At 38.0% G+C, this 27,561-nt stretch overlaps 1 protein-coding gene and 1 long non-coding RNA gene across 34 annotated transcripts in view; one reads left to right on the top strand and one right to left on the bottom strand.

Annotated features, from left to right (window-relative positions):
* Window positions 1-27,561, top strand: part of MAP2 (microtubule associated protein 2) — a 290,836-nt gene that overhangs the window by 162,229 nt on the left and 101,046 nt on the right. For 31 of the 33 annotated variants that reach the window (XM_082691639.1, XM_082691640.1, XM_082691614.1 and 28 more), the window contains one exon: window positions 21,466-21,543. The exons of the other annotated variants lie outside the window; for them this stretch is intronic. The gene's annotated coding sequence lies outside the window, so the exon portion shown is untranslated. The remainder of the gene's footprint in view (window positions 1-21,465; window positions 21,544-27,561) is intronic. 33 annotated transcript variants of the gene reach the window in all.
* Window positions 459-17,764, bottom strand: LOC309844559. Its single transcript, XR_014300758.1, has 3 exons — window positions 17,725-17,764; window positions 2,660-2,772; window positions 459-583 (listed from the first exon to the last, which is right to left on the bottom strand). It is a non-coding gene; the product is annotated as an uncharacterized lncRNA (long non-coding RNA).

Below are 27,561 nucleotides of genomic sequence, written 5' to 3'. Positions count from 1 at the left end.
CTGGTATTACAGTTATTTTTAATTATAGTTAGTGATAAACACTACTTATAGTCAATTAATCTTTTCCAGTTTTTCCTTGTTTTTCTCTTTAGTTGTAATAATGGAGGGGATTATTTTTAGAACATTTCATGAACAAGTGTGTCATTCATTCTACATCTCACATAAAAAAATAATTTCCTTTTAGACTTAACTTTAACCATATTTCATATTTCTGGGGAAAGAAATTTTGTATCCAGAGAGAAAATTTACTTATCTTTATAAGATATTTAATAACTTTTGCTATTTAAAAAAAAAAAAAAGGTAAATAGCTACTCCTTATTTAGAAAGAGAATGAGCTCTTATGAATTATGTTCGAAATGCAGTAGACTTGGGAGTCAATATGCTATAAAGTTGAGCTCCTGGGAGTTTTTATTTCTTCAATGTTTGTTCCCCATGTGTCGCTCATGACTTACCAAGTGTGTAAATGAGAAGACTGCTGATTGATTCTGGTTTCATCAATAATGATTCTTGAGTCTACTATAAAACAGTTCTAGGAAGGTCAAATTACATTTAGCTGGCAATGTATTTTTCTGCCAAATAAGACCTACAGATAAGAAAGGATAAAGGGTATTCAGCATCTTAGTCTCCTTAAAGGAGTACTAATATTTTTAAAATAAATCTTAAAGATTTATACTTTATATCTACAAATTAAAATTAAATTGTAAAACAAACTAACTTGACAACATTTGAGGAAAGAGGTGGTTTACTTGTGTGACATGCATTAAGTCTCCTAAACTTTAAGGTTCAGCTTCATGAATTCCTTTTGTCACAGACCTGTGGTATGAAAAAAATCTCTCAAACTAATTTATACAACATCTGACTCAAGTATAGAGTGCGGTTGTTGTTTTTCTAAATTATTTGTTTGGCTTTTGAATTTTAACTACTTTAAAAAGGAAATGGACCAAAATGCCTTACCTTCAGGTCAGCTCAAGCGAGGCCCAACTATTTGCTTTTTATATTCCCTCAACATGAAGCAAATCCACTCTCAGTTAAAATGAAAAAAGTTGGCAGATGTCACTTACCATTGGGGGTAAAAATATAATTTTTTTAAAAGATTTTATTTATTTGAAAGAGAGAGAAAGTACCAATGGCACAGAGGGGCAGAAGGAGAAAAATTGGCAGATGTCACTTACCATTGGGGGTAAAAATATAATTTTTTTTTAAAGATTTTATTTATTTGAGAGAGAGAGAAAGAGAGAGAAAGCACCAATGGCACAGAGGGGCAGAAGGAGAGGGAGAAGCAGACTCCCTGCTGAACAAGGAGCTCAACCTGGGGCTCCTCCCAGGACTCTGAGATCATGATGGGAGCCAAAGGCACACGCCCAACTGACTGAGCCACCAGTTGCCCCATAATTGACTTTTAAAACAAATATAAAAGCTTTTAGGTTTTTTTTTTCCCTGCTCAAATACATTTAGAGAGAATTAGCAAAAGATGCCAAGGGGCAGTGGGCTACTTGTTCAGTCATGAACTAAGTGTGGCTGATCATTCTTTGCATGATCTGCTTCCGCCAGACCAAGAGCCATCGTGGTTTCCCTTTGCCGTCAGAAGAATTGAGCTTTCCATCAGCTCCCTGGTTCAGGATCCCAGGACTTTGAAGAGCTAGTGTTAAATAGGAGGATGAAAACAAAAATAGACCCCAAACTTCTATTACTAGTATTGACAATGAATACCTACTACTGATAAAAGTACACATTTGCACTCGGAATCTCTTTTCATCAGCTCATTGAACAGGAAGCAGCTCTCCTCACAACTCAAAGAGACCAAGAAGACTCAGGTTCTTATAAAAACCTTAGTGGATTTTGAGCACACCGAAACTAGACCAGATTTCCGATCGGATTTTTCTAAGTGTGAAGTGCTTCCTTATGGGGCCTGGTGTTACTTCTCTAAAATCAATATTATGCATTGGAAATTCTCTACCAAATTTTAAAATGGCTTCATAACTTTCCCTGTTTTCTGGATTAGGAAGCAGCCTGGCAAGACACACTCTGGTAACCAGACTCCTCTGGCAGCCCTAAGAGGGAGGCTGAAGACTCAGGCAGACATCTCGTGTTCAAAAATCAAGTCCATGTACAACAGAAACTGTTTAATCTTAAATATCCTGGGGCACCAGGGTGGCTCAGATGGTTGAGCTTCTGCCTTCTGCTCAGGTCATGATCTCCAGGTTCTGGGATCAAAACCCATGTCAGGCTCCTGGCTCAGAGGGGAGTCTGTTTCTCCCTCTGCCTTACTACTGTTCATGCTCTGTCTCAAATGAATAAATAAAATCTTTTTAAAAAATTCTTAAGGTTTTTAAGATAAGATGAAATATTCTTAATAAGTAGATCATGGGCTGTGCACAGCCATTTTTCATCTAACTCTAGCCAGGAGTCAAACTGACTTCAAGCATGGGCACAATGGTAGTTGGTTCAACAGGATTGCCTTTCCAAACAGACCTGAGGCCAAGACATGTCTGGGAAAAACAAACCCTTTAATTTATTGAAGGCTAAAGTACAATGGGGAAACAATGTGGCATAGCTATTGTGTTTTTTTCTACCTAGTATGTACCCCGTGACTGATGCCTAAGAAGACCATGACACTAGTCAATAATTAGTAGAGAGAGCTTTATTGCCTCTAGTATACCTTCATCATTATTGTCTCATTTGATGTACAAACTTGAAAGTGGAGCTTAGCACAGTCAATGGCATGTACATGAACAATATCCTCCCTAATGATGTTCCGTTGACTTTTCGTATCTAGAAGAGAAAAACAGGCACAGAGAAAACATTTAAGGGTGTGCTTTCAAAGCTTTTCTGTTTGATGCTGGGCAGTTCATTTTGCTCAATGTTAGTAGCTAAGTGGGGAGAGGGGTCACCCTTTCTCTTTCATCCCTGTTTAGCCTTTGCTCTCTCTTTGTATCCCTGTTTGTAGCCAAATACTCCAATGGCTGCAGTTTTGCACATTTTTGGTAGAATCTCAATTTTTGAAATAAATGTAATGCTATATAAGAGGGCCCTTCTTTTTAGCAACTGTTCTGTTTTTTTCACCAATGGAACAACCCTCAAGTGTTGTTACTGGTTTCAGAGTTGATGTAACCATCTAAAGGATGTGTGTGCTCAGGTGGCAAAAAGACAGATTTGGGGAAGTTTGCATAGCGCCAAGGTAAAGCCACAGATGTCCTGCTTTTGCTGGACAGAGGAATGAGCAATTGCCTAGGGGAACATGTTACACATTCCAGCAAGCTGAGGGTTCTGCCTTGCTGAGCCGTGGCAGGTCCCATGGTCTGTTAGAGGATTTTGTTTTGCATATTGTGTGCATTCACTAGTTTGCATTAATTTGCCTCTGAGATTCACTGGATCTCTTCAGCGTTAATGAGAGATACTAAAAAGAAGGCTATAGATTAAGGTGGGGACCAAGAAAGATGGGCAGATTTTACTCTGAAAATGACTGCGTTTGTTTAATCATAGCTTCAAGTGAGTATTCCCAGTAGATGCCAAGGTGTTCATTAAATCTGTGGCCAGTGCCCTTGAAACAAGAATGCTGTACAAATCCCTGTCTTAATCTGCCCTAATCCAGATGAGCTAATTTGGTAGTTTGGCTCTTGCATTAACTACAATGACTGTCACACAAGGGAGTTCAGTGCCCTATCTACATAATCATAAATTGTAGCAAAAAGGATTTTACTCCGGGTCTCAAGAATTTTACCAATATTCATTTTAGTGATTCATTTGTTCTCAGGTATGAACATCATAGTTAAAATAGAATTATAGCTAAAAAAAAAAAAAAAAAAAGGGAGATCTTCTTAATGTGACTATCTCTTTTTCTCTTGGAAGCTCCTAGTAAAGGATTTCCATAAAATTGTGGTTGGTATTTTGCTGGAGTAACTTACAACGAAAGTCTGTTTTATGGAGAGCAGTTGGGATTTTTCCATATTATGCAGACAGGCAGGCCAATAACCCTGTGCATATGAGTCTTGTTTGTGGGGAGAACACTATTAGGTTCTTTTACTGCTTAAGTAAAGTAACAAATAATTATCCTTATGTAAAAGAAAATACTGATAATTATAATTTGCCAGGCATGTTGTATATGGAGACAGGAAAGACAAAGTGTTAGTGTTGGCAAATTCCAAAAACAATACCCTGCAGACTGAAATGAACTCCCACATCTAACGGCCTCCCCACAGAAATCCTAAAAACTTCAGGGGATGAACAAGACTGTATAGTTATGATGTATTAGGCATAATCAGAGAGATGAAGATTTTAAACATGGTCCAGAATTCCCCACTTTATTTTAGCTAGTGTAGTGGAAATATACTGAGAGAGAGAGAAAGAGATTGAAAGAGAAAATGCACCAGTGAATAAATAAGCTCTGAAAAGAAGATATTTAGGTAAAAGTCACTAAGTCTTATAAGAAACAATTTTTAAAATTCAAGATGCTTCTAACTCTATTTGTCAGTAGTTTCTACTCAGCTATTTTGGTGAGACTCCAGTCAGTATCCTAGGAAGTTCTGTATGACTTTCAGATAGCAGTTATAGGGGGTGCCTGGGTGGCTCAGTGGGTTGAAGCCTCTGCCTTCGGCTCAGGTCATGATCCCAGGGTCCTGGGATCAAGCCCCACATCGGGCTCTCTGCTCTGTGGGGAGCCTGCTTCTTGCTCTCTCTCTCTGTCTGCCTCTCTGCCTACTTATGATCTCTGTCTGTCAAATAAATAAAATGAAATCTTTAAAAACAACAACAAAAAAAAAAGCAGTTATAAAAATGGAATTATTCAAAATGAGCTCTTTTGCATTCGACATGTATAAAATAGCTTCATTCTCTGACAATAATTGATATAGGAAAAGGACATTTAATATGAAACCTCCATAAACACAGATCAAATTTCATTAAAAACATAGTGGGAAAAAAAGTGTGAGGCAATCATTAGTTTGAAAAAAATACAATTAGACATTAGGAAATAGGTTTATTATAACCCTGCATAGAAATTTTTCCATTCTAATTCCTCCTGTAGACTGATTCTAAGAAAAAGCTATTGTTAACCAAGGGATGGATGGATGTTTCGGTGGATGCTCATTTTATAAATGGTCAGTTCGATCTATGTTCATGTTATGATGAGGCGACCCAGTAGAAAATAAATTTTCCAAATTTGTAAAATGGTCTCCCTCACTTAAAATCATATATCAAGGCTTTTCTTAAAGAAATCACCCATTTACTTGACACCACCATGGAAGACCATTAGCAATAAGTTTTTCAGTCTTTCTGATTTCTGGCTCTTTCAGAAAATCACTTAAAGACTGTTTTAAAATATATGTCCATGGGTAAAAACTACCCACGCAGAGTGGCTGGGTATGACTACACATGTTTTGTTTTCAGATTCAGTAAAGGGACAAGTTGTTCCGCTTGATATTAACATGAGAAAAAAGGAATAAGCTAATTGGTGTTAAAGTTCTAGCAGGTTCACTTTGTGGACCCAATTTAATCAGAAGCCAGTTAATTAGCATCTGCCTCTGATTAAGTTGGGCATATAGAGAAGCTTTTGAAAAGTCTGTACAAATTCTTTCCTTTATTTTGGTGATATCATTTTGAAAGCAATAAGTAATTATGACATTTGATAGTTGAGATCATGGCTATGAGTCATTTGCTTTTGCATCTATCAATGAGGCTGTCTTTACTTTTTGGAACTAACTGCATAATTAAATTGTCATTTAAAGAAACAAAAACAGCAGAATGTTAAATGCTAACTGTAGCGACACATGATAAAGAAGATTCCATATTTGTGTTTTAAGAGGACATCACTAAACTTATAATATTAATGATACTAATTATATATCATATAATTGATTAATGATACTAAATTAATGATTACTAATTAATGATACTAAATATATCATTTGCTATTGTGTTATTAAATCCCAGCAGAAATATTTATTAACCTTAAATGTATTTTTAAGTTGTTTTACTTTTAATGAGCAGAAAAACTAACACATCTGCCTGTTAGTATATAAACTAATGGCAAGCCCATTCAGTCACCAATACTTCTTATATTACACTGGGCATATTTAAGGTACATTTCCAAGTAGGAGGTATTCTACTTTCAAAAAAAGCTGGGAACTGTATAAATATGGGTTACAACTTATCATTAAAACATTTTCAAAAGTTGAGGGATGTGCTGAGTATTTAATTTTTTCCCTTCTACTAAATTAAGAGATAATACTTAAATACAACTCTTCTATTGACTAAGATGAATTAGTGAAGAGAGTACATAAAATTTGATCCCAGGGTCAGTCTATACCAAACACATTTTGAAATATAATACATTATTCTGCCACCCCTTTCAGTGGTCTTCAATGTAATAACATCCTGTGGCTGCCTTACCCCTGGGAGTGTGCTCCATCACTATATCCCGACCAGCCTGGTTCCTTTGACTCTAGAATCCTCACTGTGAAAGTCCCAAGCTAAAAGCTTATTGCTTAAATCTGTATATCTAGGTCCTATCTCCTTTTTCCCCTTGCTATCCAAACTCCTTGAACAAGTCCATCCCACTTACTGCCTCTTTTCTTATTTGTCCTGTTGTCTTCATAGCATTTTGCTAGATTTTTTCTTTCACCCTTCTATTCACTGAAAACATTTTTGAGAGATCTCCTGTGCTGTCTTATTTTAAAAAATCAAGTGATTGCCTCCCAGCCTTTAGACTGAATGACCTCTCTTTGCCATAGCAACAGTGCTGTGGAAAGAAAACTGAAAACCTGATTTTGGTCTTGACTCTGTCTCCCACTACTGACTGTGAGACTTCAGACAAGTTATAAACTATGAGAAGACTGTCGGAGATTAAATACTGTGCACATGTGTAAAAGCATGCATGTGCACATGCATAGCGGCCACCCATTTCTCCTTGAAACCACTTTTTCATTTGAGTCTGCAACACTGACATCTTTTTTCTCATTATTGTCTTTGCTAGTTTTTTCCTCATCCTGCCACCCTCCTGTTGCTCTATCCCAAGACTGTTGGTCAATCCCAAGATCCTTGTTCCACATACATTTGATTAGTTCCTCCATTTCAATTCGAGATTAATCTTCCTAAAACTCCATGATTTATTAAACCTAAACTACCTAAAACCTCCAAGAAACCCGTTACTGTGGAATAAATATACATTCTCCCAATAAGATTCCAAGCTCTCTGTCATGCCCCAACCATCCCCCAAATTCCCTGTGTACCAACAACTGTTAGTTCTCATGGCGCACATCTTCTCCTGCTTCTATTCTTTTGCTTCTACTGTTGTCTCAGTTTCTTCTATTACTCATCCTTGCTTGTCCAACTCACATATAACTATAAAGTTTATCTGAAATACCGTGCTGTCTTGAATAATTGACATGCAACATGATCTCTCATTTGATTCAGGACAGTCCCTGATTTGTACTTTTCATCTGTACTCTTACCGTATGCTTTGTGTTATAGTTAATTACCATCCCAGATAGAATGATATAAGCTCCTTGAAATTGGGAGGGGGGGGGGGTTTCATGCATTCTTTTTTATTTTTATTTTTTTTTAAGCAGGGTCTAAGAAGACAAGGTATTACTTAGTGTTTAATGTATAATAACCAATGAAGAAATACTCAGAATGAGTGTGCCTGGGTGGCTCAGTCTGTCTGAGCCATCTGTCTTCAGCTCAGGTCATGATCCCAGGGTCCTGAAATCCAATCCCAAATTGGGCTCCCTGCTCAGCCAGGAGTCTGCTTCTCCTTCTGCCTCTGCCCCTCCCCCCACCTTGTGGGCATGTGCATGGGCTTGCGCTCTCTCTCTGTCTCTCTCAAATAAATAAATAATTTTAAAAAAAATACTCAGAAATACTTAAACCTCTTGAAAAACTTAAACTTCTCAAAACAGATAATGTTTACTGAATTATTTTGATTTTAATATTAAAACCATGAATTAATATAGCCACTGAGTCATTGATATTTTTTAGTATCAGCTATACTGAGCTTCCCTCACATACAAAAATTCAGCCTTCCAAATTATACAACTTAGTGATTTTTAGTGTATTTGGAGATACGCAACCATCTCCACTACCTAAGTTTAGTACATTTTCATCATATTCTCCAAAAAACACTCTATACCTATTGGCAGTCACTCCCCATTTCTACCTCATTTAGACTCTAGGCAACTGTTCGTCTAGTTTCTGTCTCTGATTTGCCTTTTCTTCTGGATGTTTCATGTAAATATAGTAATACAACATGTGGCCTTTTGAGAGAAGCTTCTTTTACTCTGCATAATATTTCAAGTGTTCATTCATGTTGTAACAAGAATCAGCACTTCATTGTTTTTTTATGACCATATAATATTTCACCAGTGAATACACTACATTTCTTAATCCATTCATTAGTTGATGGATATTTGGGTTGTTGAGTCACTGATTTTTAAAACTGAAAACAAACCCAGTGATTATTTAGTTAAATGCCCTCCTTTTGTACAGTGAAACTAAAGCCAAAAGAGGTATTCCTAGACATTTAGCTAGAAAGCTGTTAGGTTTCTGATTCTTATAGATGTTAGGTAAATAACAAAATGATATAAACTTTTAAAATTTGTTCTTCTATATGGTTAATAAATAAGTATAGAGTACCAAGTCCTTATGGTCTGGGTAGCAAAAACAGTTATGGTCTTTGTCCTCAGCAAGCTTAGAGTCTAATGGGGGAATAACCATAAAACAAATAATTATATAAATAACTATAAAATTAGGACAATAATAAGAACTATTATAACTGTAATATGAAGGCGAGATTCATGAACTGATCTGGTCAAGGAGTGTAATTTAGCTATGATCTATGAATAAGTACTTAGACAAAGAGGATAGAAAAGAGAATTTCAAGCAGAGCAAAAGCACATTCAAAGGCACTGTAGCTACAGGAGCATGCTATATAAGGGGGAATGGCAGAAGGCTAGTAAAGCAGAAGACAAAGATGGGGGGGGGGCATAGTATAGAATGAGGCTAGAGAGAGAAGTGAGTCCTGGTGAAACAGTATTCCAGGACAAAGTAATGACTTTAGTCTTTTTCCTAAGAGCATTGGATCATTGAAGTATTTTCATCCCAGAATAATGTGAGCAAAAAGGAAATGGGCATTGCCTTATATTCCTGGCTGAGATGCATTTAAAAAGATAAAATTTGCTGGGTAATAAGCATCTCTTTTACCAAAACTTGTGGTAGAATCTATGGCATTTAAAGTTTGTTTTTACTGAATTCCTTTTTATCCAAAGTAGAAGCTTGTGTTATTTTAACAGAATAAACAGCCTCCTTATTAGAATTCTCCAATTCAATTTTGTAAAGAGCTATTCTTTCCAAACCTCCTACAGAATAAGCAATCAAAGCTACTTGAGAATAAATAGATATATAAAGGTCACATTTTTTTCCATTGCACAATAACCATGTTTTAGACCTGTAAGATCTCAAGGGTACAGAAATAGTTCTCTAAGCTGCAAATGGTTAATATCTAATTCTTTAGGCCAATTGCTTTTAACTTGAGGTCTCTGGGCTCCCAGGCAGTATTTGAATGGGACACAGGAAGCTTTTGTATAAATAAAGGTCATGCCTACATGGGCATAGATCCAAAGCTTTCATTAAATCTTATTATAAAGAGTCTATCACACACATAAAGCTAAAAACCAGATTTTTTTTGAGAAGAGAAACCACCTATAAATCACCAGGAAAAATATTTGGGATTCCTTTATATCACTAATAGAAGTTTAAGCCTATACAATTAAAAATAACAAAACTAACAACATTTAAACTAACAGCTATTACTAAGCTAGTATCTTGAGAACTACATCCTCCTTTAAAAAAAAAAAAATGATACCTAGTTTAAAAAAAAATATTATGCTAATAAGATTAGTTATTTATTATATAGCAGTTATTTCTCAAATTGGGGTCTTCAGATCACCCTTTTGGAGATCATATTGAATACTTGTGAGGGTTGTAGCTTCTTGCAGCCACTGCAAACATCTGGGAACAGAATGCCTGGTATGGAATCCCAGACTCTGAATTTTTAAGCAGGATCTCAGGTGATTGTGATGTGCAACCATGTGAAAGTAGATATTACTATTTACAATTTATAGCTGAAGAAATTATGCCTGATGAAATTAAATAACTTTCTACATAGAGGTCTGGCTGGCTCTTAAAACCTTACTCTCTCCGCTCTGTTAAGCAGCCCCTTGCTGTAACCTTTCTACCAGTGACCCACTGCAAGAAGTATCCAGAAAAAAGAAAGTGAATGGAGTCATGTGTGGGTCTAACAGCCCCAGTCATCATCCCCTGAAATCATCGTCATCAACTAAACTGCAGATATTTAATGAACAAAGTCTAACACATGAGCCTCTCTTGCTAAATGCAACTGTCTGACACATTTCTAAAAGAAGCTTCCAGATGTAGCACTTTACAGGCAGGAGTAGTGTGCATATGAGGAAATTGTTTCCAGTTGTTACAATTTAATAAGCAGAGAATACAAAGGAAATCCAAATATTCCATCACATTTTTTGGTGACTCTAAAATCTACTAGTATGTATCACTACCAAGAAAGGAAGGGGAAGAAGTTCTGTGTAATTGGATAAAGAAGCTGGAAGACAGTTTGTTGGGCTTCTGTAAAATATGAGCTTTTTAAAAAGATTTTATTTATTTATTTAAAAAAGAGAGAAACTAAGTGTGTGTGTGTCCGTGCGCATGTGTGTGCACGTGTGTGCGTGTGTGCACACACACACGTGTGAGGGGAGAGTGGCTGAGGGAAAAGCAGACCCAGCTGAGCAGGGAGCCGGATGCAAGACTGGATCCCAGGACCTTGAGATCATGACCTGAGCCAAAGGCAGAGGCTTAACCCACTGAGCCACCCAGGCACCCCTAAAATAAGAGCTTTTACAAGATTTCTGCTTGTGAGAGTTGGCTCTGTGATACTTGTGTGCTATATGACTGAATTATGCTTCATCTCAGTCAACACCTTTATTAGGCACAAATAATGAAATTATTCAATTTAAAAAAACCGACAATCATGTCTATTTTATAGGCATTTACTTAAAAAGAGTTCAAACCTCGTTGCCAAAATCATGAATATGACATAATCAATTCTCATAATTTTGAGAGTGACTAAAAACAACTTAGTTATCATTTAAAAATGTATTTGCACTTCAGTTATGAATTCATTAGATTAAGAAATTTAATTTGACTTTTATGGTAATAATTATTTCTTTTTAAATGTCCTCACAGATTATTTCTTTTTGAGGAAAAGGATTTTAGTTGTTGAATTCTTTAAGAGAAATGGCTGTTGGTTTGTATAACACTCAAAACCAAGTGTCTGGGAAACTGAAAACCAGAAACTGCCCCTGGATCCGTTGTGACAGGTCATATATGTCATATAATGGCATAAATGCTATTCCATGTGGTCCCTGCTGGAAACTGACTTTGCTATTCCGTCGGCATTTATAGTCAGTAATTTCTTGGATGACTGAGAGAATATTAAATAGACCATGGTGAGAAATGAATGGTAGATGTCTTTTATGATAGTGCATGTGATACAGGAAAAATGTTAGGGTTCAAAGCCAATGGCCAAGAAAGAATTCTTGAGGTGTCTTTGGTGCAAAAAAGTGGTTTTATAAAAACATAGGGACAGGACCTGCCAGCAGAAAGAGCTGCGCCGGGGTCAGGAGGAGTGGCCCATTATATTCTTTCAAGATGGACGAGGGTTAGGGAGAGCGTTAAGTCTCTAAGGAATTTTGGAAGCAAGGTTTCCAGGACCTTGAGGGGGCTAGCTAGTGTTAGGAAAAGGTCATTTACTACTGTCTAATAAAACCTGAGCTATGTGGTTTATATATATCGGTGGGTCATATATTTAGGGGATGATTGTCACCATGTGTTTTGGGGGGAAAGAGATAAAGAAAGTTTCCAAAGAAACTTTTATATATCAAAGGGAACTTTCAGGATCCTGGGGGTCAGGCTAAGATTGCCTTTTGCCCTTAGCAAAGTATTAACATCAAGGCAGCTTAGCTCATAGAAGAATGTCATTCTTCCTGTTTCAAGGACTTGTCAATGGGCTTTAGGTAGTGAGGAAATTCAATATTTTTTTGTTCTGCCTTTGTTTTTTTCTACATCACATGGATCCCTTTAACGCACAGGAGATACTCCCAAGGTGCCTTCCTAGTGTGTGGAAGATCCTGCAGAGGTGGGGGTGGTCAGTGGGAGTCAGGCAGGGTCCTGCAGGTGGAGTTAGACGACTCTAAGACTTCTCTGATGTAAGTGGTGGGAACCACAATTTTAAAAGATAACCCATTTTTAAACTCTCAGTAACTTTTCTGAAAGACTATTGACTCCTCTTTGGCTCTTCGGGAGCTCTAAGAACCATCCTCAGTGAGAGGGTAAAACCCGACCTCTGAAGCAAACTTTGGTACCTGCAAATACCCAAAGTGGCTGATGGAGTCCCAGGAGAGAGCCCAGGAGAACCCCAGCGAGGCAGCAGCAGCCCTCATATTTCCTTTGCAACAACAGTAATTAGAGCAGCTGGAATATTTGCAACCACATTGGTTCCCATGCTGTTTTTTTTTTTTAAGCTTAGACTGTAATCTTATTTTCATATGTTTTTATATAAATCAGACCCATGTGGCTTGATTGTAGATGTTAAGTGGCCACTAGGAGCTTTCAATAAAAGCCTTGCAGGAGCAGTCAGTGCTTGGGGTTCTCTGGAATCTGGCTCTACAGCTCACAGTCCCTGTCTCTCTGTGCCCCTCCTCCTGTGTTGATTTCTGTCGGCCTCCTTCCTCCATTCCAACTGCCCTTCATCTCAGTGGTGTCTATTTACTTAAATCGAAGCCAATTCAATAAAGCATAATAATAGAACACCCTTCTGAAAAGAGCACAAAGGAGAGGAATTGCATGGCCACTGACAGAATAATAGAGGGAAACACATTTTAAAGAGCTCCCAGCAGATGATTTGCCTCCTCCTTTGGCTCCTATTTATAGTGAAGCAAACCCTTTTTGTTACCAGCATCTCTATGCAAAGCCCTCCCCTTTTGTTTGGTGAAATCTTAATGATATATCCTTGTGTGTTTTAATATTTGTAAGATTACTGGTGGGAGAATTATTGTATCATGCATGCATGAATATTGTTACAGAATTTCCAGAGCGCCTGGGAGTGCTAACGCAGTGGATTCAAGTATATGTTGAGGGGAGCTGTTATTTTGATGTGTTTTTTCACCCAGTAAGTAATATTCTGACTCAATTAAGAAATCTTCACTTTTTAAAGTGGGTCATTACTGGAAATTTCCTTAGTAATAAAATGTTGGCCACCACTGTTAAGAAAATAACTTAGGGAGGAAAGAAATGATTTCAAATTAGCATTAGAGAACAGAGAGGAATGGGTGCCATCTTAGTACCCACTATGCTAATTAAGTTATCACACATTGCCTCTTGAAAAATATGCAGCAAAAGATGAAGGACCTGAATCAGCTGGAGATCACACTTAATTGTAAATGCTTCCCCAAGACTTCAGTGGGTTGGTGAAATCCCTCTGCTTCTAGAGCTCTTAAGGACTTTGGGCTAAAAGTAGATTTGCCAGAATTTCATCTTTCCTGTCAGATAACTCCAGCACAGCATGGGTTTTCTTCTCTCTGGTGGAGACCCCTTTCCTAAATGCATGCTTTTTCAAGTTCTCAGAGAGCGCCAGGCAAAGAACACCATCACTCAGCTGAATTCTGACTTTTTTTGGCCACAGCTGGAATTTGTGTGCTCACAACAGCCTCAGAAATAGCCTGGTGCTCTGGCACCCGGGTTCAAGCAAAAGCCTCTTCTCCTTCCCCAGTGAAATCTCTCAGTGCTCCTGCAGGTTGACAGATGGCTCCCAGCAGGTAACCGTGGGGCTGTTAGTAAATGAGATGCTTTCTTTCTGTGGCACAAGCCTTCTCAAAGACGCTCTCTGTCCTAAGAACTTACAAAAGCCATTTGGCCACTAAGCAAAACTAAAGAGAAGAGTTGAAGCTAAGAAATCACATATTGGCAAATGAATATACTGTGTCTTCATGAGAAATACCACCTGAAGACTGATACTGAGACCTCACAGTTTTCCACCGTTGTCAAAGCACTTTCTACAAATAATTTTATTTAATTCTTGCAGCAACTCGATAAGGGAAATCTCATTCATAATTTCCATTGTATTGATGCTAAAACTAAGGATCCCAAAACTTAGAAGTTATGTCCAGTGTTTCACAGCTGGTAGGAGATAGGCCAGTGTTCTGACACAGCATCCGTATCCACAGTTGGTGTTATTTTTTTATTTTAAAAATCTAGCTTAATTGGGGCGCCTGGGTGGCTCAGTGTGTTAAAGCCTCTGCCCTTGCGTCCAGTCATGAGGCCGGGCCCCACATAGGGCTCTCTGCTCAGCAGGGAGTCTGCTTCCCTGCTCCCCCTCCCCCACGCCTGACTCTCTGCCTACTTGTGATCTCTGTCTGTCAAATAAATAAAATTTTAAAAGCATCTAACTTAACCAAATTCTAGTCAGAATGTTTAGGGAAATAAACTGTTGTCATCCTTATGTTTATTCACTCATCTACTTTCAAATCAGGGAAACAGGAAGCCAAGTAGAGAAGGAGATTTCGTTGTTTGGAACAAAGGAGTTCGTATACACAAAATTAAAGGATCAACACACTTTTCTATTTTTTTTTTCTTTAGTACAGACCTCCATTTTTCATCCATCTGATGTTCTTGAGCAGGTACTTGCCACCAGACAAGGAATGTTATAGCAAATATAAAAGAAAATGACCCTTGCCCTTCTAGGGCTTACAGATTTCTTGGAGTGGGGTAGAGTGAGCGGACATTAAATACAGTGCTGCTGATGGCATAGGGAAATTGACAGCAGTAGAAGTGCAAATTGCTAATACTTCTTGAGACAATTTGATGATATTTGATGAGTTTGATTTGATGAGATGATATGCTAACCTAGTTTGAAGTGTAGTGTGTACTCTTATATGGTTTAATATTTTTTGTTCTTCCTTTGTATTCCTTTTGAATTCAGAATACTATGAAAAAAAGGAACTCATATATTTGATAGAAATCAATGGCTTCTAGGATTGAAATAAAGCAGAAAACGGATGGGAGTAGGAATTTGTTTCAATTACAGTAAAGTTTGTTAACAACACAAGGTCATTCATATGAATGCCGAATAGGTAGTAAAAACAGCAGCCATACATACGCCTGCAAGTGGCTGAGGAGACTTCTGGAGAAGGATGCTCCGGTTCAAGGTAGAGCCGACAAACCTAGAGTTGGGAGGGGAGGGAGGGGGCGTGGGAGAGAGGAAAAGAAGAAAAAGAGAAAGAAGAGTACTTTGTAGAAAGAGAGAATGAAAATATGAAACTGGAAGGAAAAGAGCAATTCACGGGTCTACAAAGGAACTGGAGGCTTCACGATGGTAGAAAGTTGGGGATAAAGTTGAACCAGTTGCGCGTAGTCACAGTGTAGAAGCCCTAGAGGCCAGATCTAGGAATTTGGGTTTTGGGTTTTTTCGTGTTGGTAGAAGAGGTCCGAACACTTTAACACAACAGTGTCGTCACGAGGAGGCTTCCTAGCCAGGTCAGTTTTGTGGCTGCCTGTTGGTTCCTTAGTGGCCTTCCCTAGTTCTTTTTCCTTGTACCACATGAACCTGCAGATCTGCACTGGTTTATTCTACCATTTTAAAAATGGTTAGTGTTTGTACGAAAATTAGAAACAAATGAACAGATGGCTTTCTGTCAAGCAAAGAAGTGTTAGTTCTTCACATATATTCTGATCCTGAGCAGAAAGTAGAAGTGTAAGATAGAAATAAGTGACAACACGGGCACATGTCCTGTCGCTGCCCAAGGTTCTCTATACTGCAGAGCCTCTTATATTTTATTTATAAATTAAAGTATTTATTTATATTCCATCGGAGTCAGCATATGTTAACAATTTAACAAATAAGTTTTTCACTGATATCACTGAGCATTTCTTTTCAACCCTTTTCAACCAACAAGGAACCGAAACTTGAGCTGGAGCTACTAGGCCTTTCATCATACTCTTTCAAAGTAATATCTGTGCCCAGTGGGGCTCAAACTCACAGCCCTAAGATCAAGAGATCCATGCTCTACTAACTGAGCCAGCCAAGAGCCCCACCAGAGCTCCATTTATCCTCCATTTTTCTCAACCTCTTACTGAGGCAGAGCCATGGTAGTTAGTTCAGTCCAGTGAGTGGTGAGAGGAGGTAATATGTGTCACTTCTGTGTTAGAGCACTTAAGAGCTGGTGTGCAGCCTGCTCATGCTTTCCTCCCTTGCTACCGCAATCTTGGAGGCCATGAGTTGAGCCACAAAAAGAATGTGCTCAGATCATGGGAGAGAGCAAGCCTGGAGCATTCTTCCACTCACATCAGGATTTGTCTGAGCAGGATAGAAACCTTTATTGTGCAAAGTCTCTGAGATTTAAGCTTGACTTTTCTGACTAATCCAGTCTTTTATCCTTCACCCGTTTGTATCCTATTTTTATGGCCTTGAATCAGATTGAGGTGCTTTGGACAAGACCAGCTAATTTCTACTAAGCCAGCTTAACCCAGTCTGCTAGTCCTCAGCAATAGCTTAGAGTATCAGGTTTGGGAATCCAAGGGGAAGATGCTTACTGTCTATCTTACCTAGATGCTCTGGTCAACTGGAAATCATATGTTTTGACTAGCACTCTTGTTAACTCCTTAATTCATATATTTTAAAGTATGTTTCCCTTGCAAGAAACATAATGTTCTCCAAAAAGCAATTTGGCAAAAGCCCCAAGGAAGGAATATCTTTCTCTGAATAAGTATCAGTGACTTTGGTTCACTCTAACTTTTGGCCACTTACTAATAAGTAGTAATAATGAACTGCTTCTAAATGTATTAGGGAATAGAAGTGGTTTGGTTCCTGTTAGACTAAAAGATTTTATGTTGGCAGCGGCTCTCCTGTTTAAAGACTGCTTGGATAGTGGCTCTTTCCCCAACAGTACTGGCAATTCTGAATGTCCTCAATAGATGGAATCTTGTTATCCTGCACAAGTGCACTGGATTAAACAAACTGTTCAAAATCACATAGAGCAGACTGGTGGAGGAGGTGGACAACAATGTTATTATTGTTTATTTGAGACCTGAGTAGGCTAATGATAGCCAGTGAGGTCAAGGTTAGCCTTCAGAAATGCTTTTCAGAATTCCAGCAACTTCAAGCATCTCAATGTTTAACTTGTCGGACAAAGTCTATGAAAAGAGGAAAAATAACCAAGTGATACTTACACTAGAATACGTTTCAAGGGTTAATGAGTGGTATATCCTGGTCTAACAATCCAGGGAAGATTTTTTCTCAACTTTGTTGCTTAATGAAACATGGGTTCTTACATCACTTGAGAACACCACACCTTGCCAATATTTTCCTCCTGAGATTCTAAGTCTACATGAACTTACATTCTTAACCTCAGCATAAGGGGTGTCATGTAACTTGCACATAAATATCTCAACAGCTGGACATGTATTATATGCAGACTGAGTGCGCTGTATCTATTTATCGAGTCATCAGCTGATAAAAGCTAATTTTGTTGGTAGCCAAACAAGAGTCTGTCTTGGGCTTCTCATTAAATGATGTACTCAACTCATTTTGTGGTGCCAGCGTATACCCTCTTCTCTATTATGTGTAGGCTAGCCCTTAAATATAGTTGTTAACCAAATTACCTTTGTCAAGTGTTGCCAGCCATGATTCTCAACATTTCACACCCAGAACCTAAGAGGTTCTGGAATGTGGCATAAGCAAACCTGGTAGGAATAATGGAGCAGAGAACAGAGACAGAACTCTAGTTGAGGACATTCTCAAATTGGTCAAAAAGCTGAATATACTGAATAAAATAGGGACTTAGAAGGTATTTCTAGTAAACTGAAAGTTGCCACAAGTGAAATATCACTTCTCACTGAGTCCCAATGCCTCTTTGAAATTGCCTTTAGCCAGAATTGAAGACCTAACACCAATTCTCAGAGTCTTTAAAAAGTTGGTCTGAGTGGTTAAGTTGGTTAAGCGTCTTATTCTTGATTTCTGCTCAAGTCATGACCTCGGGGTTGTGAGATTAAGTCCTATGTTGGGCTACAGGTTCTGGTTAGAGTTTGTCCCTGTTCCACCCACACTGTCTCTCCAAACCCCACCCACCCCGCTCTTGAGCACCTGTGCTTGAACTTGCTATCTCTCTCTCTCAAATTAATTAATTAGATCTTCAAAAAAAAAAAAGAATTGGTATATGGTTGAGAGGATTGTCCACTTTCTAGCTATGTGATGTTGGATAGGGCACTTAAAGTCTGTTGGCTTTGGCTTTCTTTAAGTGGGGCTTTTAATAGTCACCTGTCTCACAGGGTGATGGTGAGGAATAAGTGAGTGAACATGTGTGAAGACTTGAAACACTGGTGCATGCTAACAAATACCAGTGTAGGGATGTTGCAGCCACTCTATATAAGGTATCATATACTAAGACTGTGTCAAATAATATTCATAACAAAATCTGTGTTAAGGTAATTTAATCTTTTTGATCTAGAATGAAAACGATTGCTTTGAACTGCGGTGTGTTCATTTAAAATGACTATCCAGGGGCATCTGGGTGGCTCAGTGGGTTAAGCCTCTGCCTTCGGCTCAGGTCATGATCTCAGGGTCCTGGGATCGAGCCCTGCATCGGGCTCTCTACTCAGCGGGGAGACTGCTTCCCCCTCTCTTTCTCTGACTACTTGTGATCTCTGTCTGTCAAATAAATAAATAAAATCTTAAAAATAAAATAAAATAAAATGACTATCCAATTTTATGTGCCTCATGGAATAGGCCCTACATTGCTTTTAAAAAATAAATCCCAGGCGGCATTTATCTCTTTCTCATAAAATAAAGTCTAGAAAAAAGCATAGCCATTTTAATTTTATAACAAACAAACAAACAAACAAAAAACCCCAAAAGTCATGATGATGGGTAAGTGGGGCATTATTTTTATGACTAAAATTTTTACGACTCAGTTTTTTATGCCATTTTCTCATAATCATCTCATTCTTTGGCCAATAATTTCCCAATTCTGTTAGAATGAAATTAGCTTTTAACTGTTCAGGGCTGGAATTTCACTTTCACTGACATTTAACTATTGAGTTAATATTTGGAAAGACTATAAAAGACAGGATATTCGTTTTTTAATATTGCTTTTAGTACTACTCAGATGAACGTGTTCTTTGATAACAGATGTGAACAAATTTTTTTTGTAAAGGGACAAATAATAAACATTTGGGTCATATATAAATACATGAAAGGCCATACAGTGTCTGTCGCAGCTCCTCGACTGTGGCATTGAAACACGGAAGCAAGCAAAAACAACAAAGAAATGAATGAATGTGGCCATGTGCCAACAACACGGTATTGAGAAAAACAGGCAGCAGGCCTGATCTGGTCTAGGGACCACAGTTTGCTGACCCTTGTTCTATGCAATTCTTTCTTGTTTGTTTGTTTGTTTTTTAAACATGTATGCATGCATACATGTATAATGTGTATTTACACACCTAGATACATACACGGACATGTATTTCAAAATCATGAAGTGTAAAACATGCTTTTTAAGGAATTTAAGGAAAATAGGGAATTTAAAGAAGAAACAAAGTTTGATATTCTATTTAGCATTCATTGATTAAATACCTAAGGCTTTCCATTTTAACAAGGTGCACAGCTGCTCTACCATTCTATTTTTGCTCTAAAATCAACCTACAATGTTTAATGTGCTTTTAATCAAAGCTACCCTTAAAAATGCTTTCAGTAGTCTAAAGTTATTGCGTAGGACTCTATAATAATGTTATATATATCCCAAATTTGAGAACCACTGAGCCTAACTAAAGTGGAAAAAAAAAAAAAAAAAAAAAGCTGTGTTCAGATCAGATGTGTGGGCAGTGCAAACTTTTTTTCCTAAAATAACTATCAAATTTTATGAGGGATTGGAGAATTCTATTGTGTTTCTTCCCGCCTGCAAATTTTCTATCCTTATTCTTTTTTTTTTTTTTAATGTTAAGCCTTTCTAACTTTAACATGCATTAAAAGACTTGTTTGCTGCTACATATTCTGTGTTAATGTTCACAGATTAAGTGAACTATTACATGTAAAAGCACTTAATACAGGACCTGGCTCAGTCAGTGTTTGTTACGCTTGAATCAAACCCTGTCTGCTCATATCCTTATACACATTTTTCTTTGAAGGGTGATGGAGAAGAAACGACCCAACTGCTTGCTTCTTGTCTTTCCACATTCACATTTCCTGTTGGGTCTTTTTTTTTTTAAAGATTTTATTTATTTATTTGAGAGAGAGACAGTGAGAGAGAGCATGAGTGAGGAGAAGGTCAGAGGGAGAAGCAGACTCCCCATGGAGCTAGGAGCCTGATGCGGGACTCGATCCCGGGACTCCAGGATCATGACCTGAGCCAAAGGCAGTCGTCCAACCAACTGAGCCACCCAGGCGTCCCTCCTGTTGGGTCTTGAAGAAGAATTAGTAGTTATCAAAATTTGAGTCTTGAGGCCCTTTGCTTGGAGAGGAACCTCTTCCTTGAGGATATATGATGGGTCCATCCGCTCTCCCAGGTGTGAAATCACACAGCCCTGGTGCTAACTCTTAGAGGTGCCTAGATTTAGTTACCTGTTGTAAAAGAGCAAGATTTCAAATTGGGCCTGAGCTCTGCCCTTGCTTGTAAGGACAAATCATTTATGTCTTGAGGATGATGACACCTGAATGGCTGAAGAGATACAAAGCAAACCTAGTGCCCTATATAAGTGGGCTTATTTCTAGAAACCACTTCAGTAAGAAGTAGCCTGTATTGTTCTAGTGAAATTTGTAAGCAGAACTACTAATCCAGAATGACTTTTAGGAATCCGAATGTCAAAGTAAGTTTAGTACGCTGTAGGGAAAATTTAATTAGTTGTTAAAAAAGTTCCCCTCGATCCTGTGCTGGAGGAAATCAATGTGACTGGGCTAGAGGCCCAGTCCTTTAGAGATATAATTAACAATTTACCAGGATGAATATATTCTCTTGTGAGAGAATACAACTGCCTTCTATTTATTAGCTGAAACCAGTTTTTAACAATCTAAAATTTTATTTTTCCTTGGATATAATACTTATGAAGCTTCACTAGAGCGAAGCTAAAAAGTGAGAAAAATTATGCATCTGTAAGCATTTTCATTTCTCAAATCCAAACACCTGAAAGAGCACTTAGCTGGTTATAAATGCTCAGTGTGTGACTATAGAGAACAATCACGAAATTCATCTCATGGCCTCATAATTACCCAATAAGAAAAGAGATAGCCGCAAGTTGAATTTGGTATTGATCTACGTGATGTAAGAGATTTATATGGATCACAGATTAAATGATTAATTTCCTAAATTCTCTCTCTCTCTCTTTTTTTTTTTTTTTTTTTTTTTGCAGAAAGAAGCCAGAACATATTATTAGCCCTTTGAGAATACAACATAACGAATTTTACCATTTTACTGCTTCCTTGAGTAGGTAAGAAAGACCCTATATTCTCTGCAATAAAGGAGTTATCCATACTTGTGAAAATTAACTCTCTTTTGACCACATTTTTAAAAAACCCTCTTTCTCACTCTTTTAATGAGAACTGAAAACTATGAAATGAGAACTGAGCTCAGCCTGTTTCTCCTGCCATGGGTAAAAACACCAGTAGTATTTTCTCAGCACTTACTATGTGCCAGATGTGACTTGCATGACTTACTTTACACAAGTAACCCCTGTATTCCTTACAAGAACTCTGGGAGTAAATACAGGGATCACCCCCATTATACAGATTAGGGATTTGAGGCAGAGAGAGAATAGGCAAGTAGATGTACCCAAGGTTTTATGCATAGATCTGAGGGCAGCAGGCACTCGGGGAAGACCAGCCCCAGCTATTAATTACTTTGAGAATAACTTCATGTTGCCACAGAAATGCCTCGCCATCAGATTCCCCTATGTCCTTAAGTGGTTCTATCCAAATTTCTGAAAGAAGCAAATAAATAAATAAATAAATAAATAAATAAATAAATAAATAATGCATTTACCAAGAGTCATAGCAGGCGTCATTTATTTTGTGTTTGGTACTTGTTACTTTACAATTGTTGCATGAATAAACAAAAGAATATATATAGGTTAGCACAGTTTACAAACAGAACTTTTTTTTTTATTTTACATCCTACTTTAAACTCAAAATTCCTATGTTAAAGCAGAATAATGGGACAGAAAGAATACAAATGAATGACTTTTTATTCTACGAAATGAAGAATGTATTTTAATTTAATTCTTTCTACTAGAAGAACTGAATATGCGATCTTAAACTGGCCACAGCAATATCTGCTTTACTTTACTATTTCATTATTTCTTTATCACCTTATTTTTAAGTTAGAAACTTCACAAAATTTTCAAAGAAAAATATAGAAATATTATAATAAATACTGAAACATCATCCAGATAGATTAAACAAATGCTAATATTAAACTTTGTTCAGATCTTTTCTGATGAAATAAGTCATCCTCGAGAAAATGAAAGTTCTCTTGCTTCTTTTCCTTTCTTTCTGAAAGGTTTTACAATCCTGAAGATGATATAACCTTCCTATGTGTGTTCGAATATTTTGATGGTGTATGTGAAACAATAGGCTGTATAGTAATTTACATTTTGAAAGCTTACCTAACCGGTACCATCCTGAGACTTTCTTTTGCCTTCACCCAACATCATATTGAGAGATTCAGCCATATTGATACATGAAGATCTGGTTGACTCCTTTTGTCATAAAGTTTACTCATCCTAACATTTCAGTCATTTGGTACTTGGTATTGTTAATTGCTGCTTCCAAATAATTTTTAGCATTTTGAAGATTTAATGCCAAAGTGGTTTAACCGTGGCTTTCAATGCATCTTTGTCATTTGTGTATAAGAAATCCAAAGTTCTTAATATGTGCTACTATGCCATAGTATGTTTATGTTTTAGTCTGTTTATGTTTTAGTTTTTTTCCTATTAGAAAATGTATCTTTTACTGGCAATAAGGATCTTGCTAACTAATTGGATTCTGGGTTTTTTTTTTAACTGTTTTTGCCATAATACAATAATTGAAATCTGTTTTATTTACCCATGGATGAAATACTGACTATTCCCAAATGCAGTGCGAATACTGCCTTCGAAATTTAAAAGGTACTTAAAAACACTCTCATTTGGTCCATGTTAATTGCTCATATTTCCTTCAAAAATCATGAGGGAAACTTAAATGATTTTCCCTGATTTTCTCTAACAGTATAGTTAATTCTAGCATTTGTTTAAGGTAAAATTATGAAATGTCAATATGCATTAGTAAGATCTATAGATAGAGAATCTTTCATAACTTATTTTCTTAAGGGAGTAGACAATTACTCTGGCTCAGTTGGTGAAGAAAGTAGAGATAAACTAGCCTTTGGTGGGTATATCTGAGTAAATGCAAGACTGTGTAAGCCTCCCAGGCCAGAAGTGCAGCAAATTTGCAGATGGGGAAATCAAGGCCCATATACGTCAGGCAGCTTACAAGATCATATGGTGATTGCAGAGCTAGATTCAAACTCATTTCTCTTGGATTCCAAAACTATACTTTCTAGAGAAAGAGAATCAAGAAAAACTACCTAACCTATTGGACACAGAAATAGCAATTTCATTTATTCCACTAATATTTACTGGGATCCTTTTATGTGACTTGAAGGGACTGATTTTAGAAAAGCAAGGATGAGAGGCACCTAGGTGGCTCAGTCAGTTAAGCGCCTGACTTTTGATTTCAGCTCAGGGCATGAGCTTATTGTTATGAGATCAAGTCCTGCTTTGGGCTCCGGGATGAGTGGGTAGTCCGCTTGAGATTCCCTCTCTCTCTGCCCATTCCCCCTCCTTGTCCTCTCTCTTCTCTCTCAAATAAAAAATAAAGAAATCTTTAAAAGAAGAGATGCCTGCCTTCAGCTCAGGTCGTGATCTCCGGATCCTGGGATTAGACCTGCATTGGGCTCCCTGTGCAGCGGGGAGTCTGATTCTCCCTCTCCCTCTGCCCCCCCCCCCAACTCATGCTTGTTTTTTCTCTCTCTCAAGTAAATTGAAAGAGAGAGAGAAGGAAAGAAAAAAAGAGCGAGCAAGCAGGCAGGGAAGACATAATATCTATGCAGAGAGAGAAAACAGGCTATTTAGAAATGGCAAAGACTCCTTCAGTAATATCATGAAAGTGACTATTTAATTTTTGCTATGCTAAACAATTTAACATTGTTTACCAAATAATTACCTGTCTGGTCCCCCAACCATGCCAATTAGATTAAAGTGAATGGGATAAGAAGACTAAAAATGCTTTGTAAATAACATAATCTTTGTAATCATTTGCTGTTATTGCTAATTGTTCTATAAATTTATAATTGAATATTTCAAACCTAATACATGTAATTCTAAATGTAGAGCTTGGTATATGTATCTGAAGTTTAAGAGTCTTACTACTTCATGTAATAACATCTCTTTGACACAAAAGTTCCATGTAAACATAACAGTGAGATGAACAACCCTGACAATTGGTTGATTTTCAGCCTCTACTACCTACTAGAGGTATATTTTATTTTTATACCCTTAAGCCTCATAGCAGATAATAATGGTACCAAGCTGGTTCCTGTCTAGAACGTGATCATTTCTCGTTATCTCTACTTGTAAGGCCACTTTCATCTTGACCACTGCAATAGCCTCCTGTGCCCAAGCTTGCTCTGCTATGGTCTGTTGGTCACAGAATGTGATCTTTTATAAATCTTAATCAATTGATGTAATTCTTTTGCTCAGAATCCACCCAGGGCTGCCCATAATATTCAGTATAAAACCCACCCTTTTACCATGGCCAACAAGGTGAATACAAGCTGACTTCTTGTCCTTGCCCGACATCATCTCAACATCCTTCCCCCCAACTGAGGACTGAGACTGTGTGACGTTCTCATCTGGGTCTAGAACAGTGTCTCCGTCTTGGAGGACCCTCACTTGCTAAAGGACTGACTAGGTATGCAAGGGTTACTGTGGAAAAGACATGATGTCTTCAGTGAACATCAGTGGTGGTTGTTGCATTTTTAAAGATTCTTTCAGTTTGTCTTAATAGAGTTGCTTCTGGAATGCTGAGGAACTTTCATGCACGATTTTGACACATGATTTTATAGCATTATGATAAAACTTTATTCTGGGACACTTGGTGGCTCAGTGGATTAAGCCTCTGCCTTCGGTTCAGGTCACAATCTCAGAGTTCTGGGATCAAGCCCGGCATTGGGCTCTCTGCTCAGCAGGGAGCCTGCTTCCCCCTCTCTCTGTCTGCCTACTTGTGCCTACTCTCTCTCTCTCTCTGTCAAATAAATAAATAAAACCTTTAAAAAAAATAAAACTTTATTCTACTGATATATAATCTTGAATCTTAATTTATAGTATCAAAACCACAGAGACAAATTATGCACAAATCAGCTGGGTAGAAATGAGAAATCCATCTCAGGAACAGAAAATACTTGTTTTATAATTACCATCGATCCTCTGTCTAAAGAACAATATCAAGACTTGTTGCAACGTGGGTAACCTGGGTTGCTCTGTTGGTTACGCGCCCTACTCTTGATTTCAGGTCAAGTCATGATCTCGGGGTTGTGAGGTCTCACCCCTCCTCAGGCTCCGTGTTCTGCCAGGAGCCTGCTGAAGGATCCTCTCTTTCTTTTTCTATGCCCCTCCCTCCTTTCACAATAAATAAACAAATAAACAAATAAATAAAACCTTAAAAAATAAAAAGACTTGCTACAACCTGGTATTACTTAGATTTTGCTTTATCTTCAGAATAGATGTTTATCTTTTCACTCATCGATGGGTGAGTTTTAACACAATTTTCTGTAAAATAGGCTGACTTTTTTTTTTCTCTTATTTTCACAATGCTCCTTAGGAGCAGCACTTGATGAGTGTTTACATTGTTGAGAACACTTGGCAAGAGAGAGACAAACCGTCAGACCACAATAACCTCAACAGTGGGGAAAAGAGAAGGAAAACTTGGTATTTTCACCATCGTCTCTGAAAATAAGTATCTTGGCTTATGCTGATTACTATCTCATCAGCACTCGGCTCTGGCCGGTGGCCCTCTAGGTGAATAATTTTAAAGGCAGATTAAGCATTCCAAAAATAAACTGTATTGGTAAATTAGGATATCCGATGTTTCCTTAATGAAAGCCTCTGCTCATCTGTACTGTCAGCTAGCGGTTATATCCAGACCCCAAATTGTTCTGGCTCTTACTGAGCAAGAACCTATTCCAGGGGTGAGGTTTTCAAGAAAGACATTTCATGGTTAACCAGAGACAGAGAAAGGGAGAATTGCCCACATACTCTAGCAGGAGTTAAAATAACAATAACAGTCCTCCTACTTAACGGGCTGAGTCATAAGCACATTCTACTGATTCCTCGGCAATTCCGAGCAGACTGTTTGGGCTGCAATTCCGTAGGCAGAGGTGGGCACCACCTGCCACAGAAGGCTGTAGTTCTTGTCAGGATGGTGCTGTTAGTAAGCCTTGCCTTTTAACAGTTTGGCCAAATGGAGATAGGAAAAGACAACAATTGGGTGCTGATGGCACTTTTTCTAATGCTTGGACTCTGAAAGAATGGTCAGTATGCATTTAGTTATTCTGTTGCCCATGAGTGTGAGTCACTTAAAGAAAGAGGCTTCCTGTGGAAGGAGTTAAGAGTCAAATCTTGTTGGATATTCACCTACAGAACATTCTTGACCACTGGCAGTAACCTTGTCTCTGTCAATTTGGAAAAGGAGCTGAAACCAATGGAAATCTACTTTTCTGCTTAAGCAGATGAAGGAAAATGTTGTGGCTACTGAAGTTCCTCATAATCCAAGGGCTGGACACCCTTGTTCCCTCCACCTGGCTTCCAGTACCTTTCCTGAGCTGTTCAGTGCCCTTTGATGAGTTGCCCTTTTCCTGATACTTTTACAACCCGCCTCTCCACATGACCTTTTTTTCATATACATCAGACCATTTATTTTTCCTACTTAAAATTTTCCTATAATATAAAGTAGCCAACTCAGTAAAGACCCTTCAGAACTGGGCTCCAAGCAGCCATTTCTGGACAATCTCCAATCCCCCTGTCCTGCTCAGTCGCCTGTCCTTCATTCTAACCGTGGCAGGAAACTTGTTTCTTCTTTAACTTCTTTCTCTTGGTAAGCCGTGTTTCTCGCACATTGCTCTTGTCTTTGTTATTTCTGTAACTCTTGCTAAATACCTACTGTCCCCTTGTCTAACGAAGAAAAGGTATGTGTTTTCAATCCACATGTCATTCCTTCTCCAGCTCCCCCCCCCCAAAAAAAATGATATTAAGGTGCCTATGAGGAAGAAGGGGCTTCCAGTGCCCTTTAAGTGTATCTAAACTACAAAAAAGGGGATGCCTGGGTGACTCCGTCGGTTAAGTGTCTGCCTTTAGCTCAGGACATGATCTCAGAGTCGTAGGATCAGCAGTCTGCTTCTCCCTCTTCCTCTCTTT

Source organism: Mustela nivalis, assembly GCF_964662115.1.
Source record: "Mustela nivalis genome assembly, chromosome: 11".
Classification (NCBI taxonomy): domain Eukaryota; kingdom Metazoa; phylum Chordata; class Mammalia; order Carnivora; family Mustelidae; genus Mustela; species Mustela nivalis.
This window is presented reverse-complemented; position numbering and strand designations above follow the sequence as displayed.